The following is a 4946-nucleotide window of genomic DNA, read 5'->3' on the forward strand; positions in this document are numbered from 1 at the left end:
AAATTTTCCAATAGCCACATAAAAAGTAAAATGAAACAGAAGAAATGAATTTTAATGGCATTCTAAACCAATATACCTAAAATAATGTTTCAATATGTAATTAACATAACAAAAATATGACAAGATCTTGCTACAGGTTGAATACTTATTTGTGTCCTCCCGAAGTTTATATTTTGAAACCTACGTAATGGTATTTTGAGGTAGGATCTTTGGAAGGTGATTAGGTCATGAGGATGAAGCACTCATGAATAGGACTAGAGTCATTATAAGAGACTCCAGAAAGCTCCTTCACCCCTGCTTCCGTGTGAGGACAGGGCAAGAAGATAGACTGTCTATGAACAGGATACAGGCTCTCACAAGACACTCTATCAGTGTCTTATCTTGCACTTTCCAGCCTCCAGAATTGTGAGAAATAATTTTCTGAGATTTAGAAGCCACCCCAGTGTATGGTATTCTGTTATAACAGACCAACAGACTAAGACAGGTCTCTTACATTCTTCTGAAGGCCTTGAATTTGGTGTGTAATTCATACACCGCATACTTACATCTCAATTCAGATTAGCCACATCAAGAGCAGAGTAGACATATGGGGTTAGCAGCTATCCTATCGATCTTCACAGCTCTGCAAAGTGTCCTCATCTATGTGTTTGTCTCAAAAAGATAACTTAAAATCTGGCAGCCACATCTCATAGACTTAAAGGAGGGTAGAGACACACAAAAATTTGTTTCTATGCATGCCAGTATTTCTTTATACATCTCCTGATTTTGCTCCTTCCTTTCTTTTTTTAAGCAGAAAATTATATTGTACTGATCCATCTTGGGAAATGCTCTTTTTATTTACTTGTTTGTGCCCCTCCCGTGGTATTTTCCATATTACCCCATGCACCCCCCCCCCACTAATGACAACTTGTTTGAGAATGCCTATTTAATGTTGCATTTCCACAATAATTAAAATTTATTTTGTTCACGCCACGATCCTCAAATGCTGAAGAGTCAGCATGAACACTTACATTCTCCAGTTATTCCCAGAGGCAACTGTCCTCTGCAATTTGATGTAAAGTGCAGGTGTTAGAAATAAAAGTGGTCCTGAAAGCAGAGCTGTTGGGCACCACTGTTATGTTGTATTCTTCTTCTGGCTTGAAATTTGATGCTTTGATGGAACTACTATCTGCATTAACTTGACAAATCTCCCTATATATACATTTAATGGATGAAAAGGCAAAGGCAAAGAGGAAAGATTAATTAGCATGTCAGAGGTCACGTAATGATACAGCGACAGAGACAGTAAGAGAGGTACGTACCCAGGAAAATGAATTTGCAGGTATTTACACAAAATACTTGGAAATTTAATTTTCCTTGGTGAGAACCATAACACAGTACAAAAAACAGGAACTTCTGGGCGCCAAACACTTTATATGAATTTAAACTGCTCAGTCATATTAGCGTCATGTAAATGCTTCTGTATTACTTTTGTGTTTGTTGTCGATCTTTGTCACAGGAAAACTGATTTGTGTCTTTATATTGACCTTTCTAACAGTTGTTAGAAAGGTTCTAACAGTTGTTATGTGTTATGTAATCTAATGATCCGTGAGATCATTACCTGAGCCGAAGTCGGACACTCAACTGACTGAGCCACCCAGGTGCCCCAAACATTAAAAATTTTTAAAAAAGAGTACTTGCAATTATAAATTCTTTCTCTGCCTTTTTGAGATGTAAATAATTACATATATAATGTTTTGTATATAATATTATATATATAGTTTTAAACATATATAGTTTTCTTAACAGCGATACCCCAAGACCTGACCTTTACTACCCACCTGCTTGTACTCACTGACCTTTGTCCCACATTGTCCCTTAAGCTCTTCTTTCCAGTTTATCACTTAACTCAGACAAATGGAAACCAAAACCACTCCTCAAGTGATAGCAACTCTCCTGAGAAGATCTCCCACCTGCCAAGACCACCCAGACCAGTTTGGTCAAAACCTTGAACTTGTACCTGCACAGAAGGACCATAGAGTGACTCTAGAATGACCCACAACAACCTTTACCAGATTATAATAGTAAAATCTCTGACCAAGGAGGAACACAGGCCTCATCTACATAACATACAATGTATGAATAGGCATGTTTCATTAAGGTGCAGGCGCAGCCTTATGCCTGTCTCTACATATGGTGACAAGGCTTCCCTATCTAAATATTCATCCTAACCCTGGGTAAAGGAACCCATTCACCCTTGCTCGGGGAGTCATGGCTTTGGAAGTTGTTCCCCGTGATCTCCTTATTTGCTGCAAATAAAGTTTACTTTGTGCGACAACTCACCTGGTGTGTCTGTGGCTCACCAAGACGTGAACCCACATTGGTTCAGTTACAGTTTTAGATATACATAATTTTGGATATGTATATAGCTTTAGCCATATATATAGTTTTAGGTATTACATAGTTTTAGGTATGTGTATTTTAGGAATACATTCAAAAGCAATAATCAAAGATTTATGAATAAGGATACTTAATATATATGTATATATATATTATATGATTCTAAGTCTTTAGTGGTTCAACAGGAAGTTCTGTCTGGTTTTCATTTTCATATTAAGAATACGACTTTGAAATGTAGCTCTGAAATGCATACATACATATATATATATATATATATATATAATTATCCTCAGATGCAGTACTTTGAAAAATTCATTTGATTGTTTATTTTTTATTTGTATAGAATTTTTAAAAAAACTTTATCTTATTTTTCCATCATGATAAGTAGACTTATTATTATTTTTTAGATCTTGGTTCTTTACAATATAATAATAACTTCAAACCCAGTAAGGGTTTGGAATGAAAATATTGTATCTTGAAATATAATCATGATTTTATATGCATTCTATCTGAAATATGATTTATTGAAACAATCTTTGTCTTCAGAATGTATCCTGTATAATTTAAGTGAAATATCTTTTGTGAGACTAAAGAAAAGGTGTAGGTTGTGTATTTTCTCTTAATAATATCCTGTTATCCTTTTATAAAGCTGCATAAGAAAGACTTCTCTTATGTTTGTGGGAAGAATAATTGCTAAAAGGAGACTGGTGACAATATAATTATATAATGTATCAGACAACATCTTAACAAATCATTGTTTATACCATGGCTCATTTCTGCAACGAAAAAATAACACAAAATGAAAAACAGGTCTGATTCTCACTTCATTTCAAAAAGTAAATGTCAACATATTTGAATATAATTTCTACAATTTCAGATTGTATAACTTATGATGGTATCATTATAGGAAGTGGGAGCTACCATTCTCCATTAATATGGTTTGATATTTTTCCAAAATAAAGTGTTTTGATCTTATCTTCAAACTAAATATATTTTCTCATGAAATATCTGCACAATTCCTCCACCTCAGAGAATTAAATATTATTCAAGAAAAGCTAGCACTGATTATGAAAAAGATAGAAGTCAAATTATCAACCATTTTATCTTTATTCAGTTATCATTTTATTGAATATCTGGCATATAGTAGGGTCCTTCATAAACACTTATTAAATAAACTAATCTTGCATATGGTGGTTTCTTTTTTTTTACAGTTTACTTTCATTTTTAGAAGTTCAATCTCTCTTTTTAAAGATAATTATAAGAAGTTTTTATAAAATAAATTTACAAGCACATTACTCTTTTACCAATTACCTTCCATAATAGTGTCTGAGTGACTAAATGTTTTTAAATTTTTTTTTTTAACGTTTTATTTATTTTTGAGACAGGGAGAGACAGAGCATGAACAGGGGAGGGTCAGAGAGAGGGAGACACAGAATCTGAAACAGGCTCCAGGCTCTGAGCTGTCAGCACAGAGCCCGACGCGGGGCTCGAACTCACGGACCGTGAGATCATGACCTGAGCCGAAGTCGGCCGCTTAACCGACTGAGCCACCCAGGTGCCCCGTGACTAAATGTTTTTAAATATACTTCAATAGCATGAATATATTTTTGCTAATTATCTTCATTGATACTCTGCCTCTTTTCTTCTGTCACAAAAGAAGGATTGCTTTCTTATTTTCTGGTTCCTTCCCTTTCCACTTGAAGAGAACCATCATTTCACTATTGAGTCTCAACTCACCTGTATACTTAGCTGTTCCTTATTTATAACACAATTTCTCTGTCTCTCTATAGGTTGAAGTCTATTCTATATTCAGGAACCTCCCTTGACTTTACATTCTGTTCCAGTTACCACTTTTTGTCACAGTCTGTTCCATTTTTGAGACACATTTTTATTCCTTTCATGGTTTCTACTGATAAAAGCCTCAAGGCTATGGAATAGTTTGATAGTAATTCCTCATCTTGAAGATTCACATACAATGAGTTGTAAGAATTAATACCCGAATACTATACATATCTGAGGTCCGTGGTTTCAATTTCTCCTCAGTTAATTATTTATTTTTATGCAATTGTCTTGAAATGTTGTCAAGCTTCCTCTCTCTTGCTCAGGCTTGTGGATAGAATTTTACTAGCTCTTTTTTTCACGATGGTATAACTTCTCCGACCCCTAATTTTCTTCAGGAAGACCAGCTCCAGCTCCTTATGCATATGTAGCCTATTGCCTCAACCCTTCTTGAGTGACTATCAAAACCCCAGACCTCCATACTCCAACCTGGTCCGATTTCAACACTGTTTTCACACTCTATTTCAAATCTGCTACCTTTGGATTTTCACCCTCTATTCTCTTGAGATATGCATTCACTTACCTCTTGTGGATCTTCTATTGCTTAGTTCTTCTTTCTTGGTTTACTATTTTAGGGAAGCACTTTCTGTCCTAGCTCCCAAAGTACGGAAGAAAAGATGAATAAAAGGTAAAATTTTGAGACCTTAGATACTTTGCAATATCCTTATTCAACATGAATGCTTGATGGAAGGGTGTCTTGGGATAAAATATTAGATTGGACATTTTCC

Source organism: Lynx canadensis, chromosome F2 (assembly GCF_007474595.2).
Source record: "Lynx canadensis isolate LIC74 chromosome F2, mLynCan4.pri.v2, whole genome shotgun sequence".
Lineage (NCBI taxonomy): Eukaryota > Metazoa > Chordata > Mammalia > Carnivora > Felidae > Lynx > Lynx canadensis.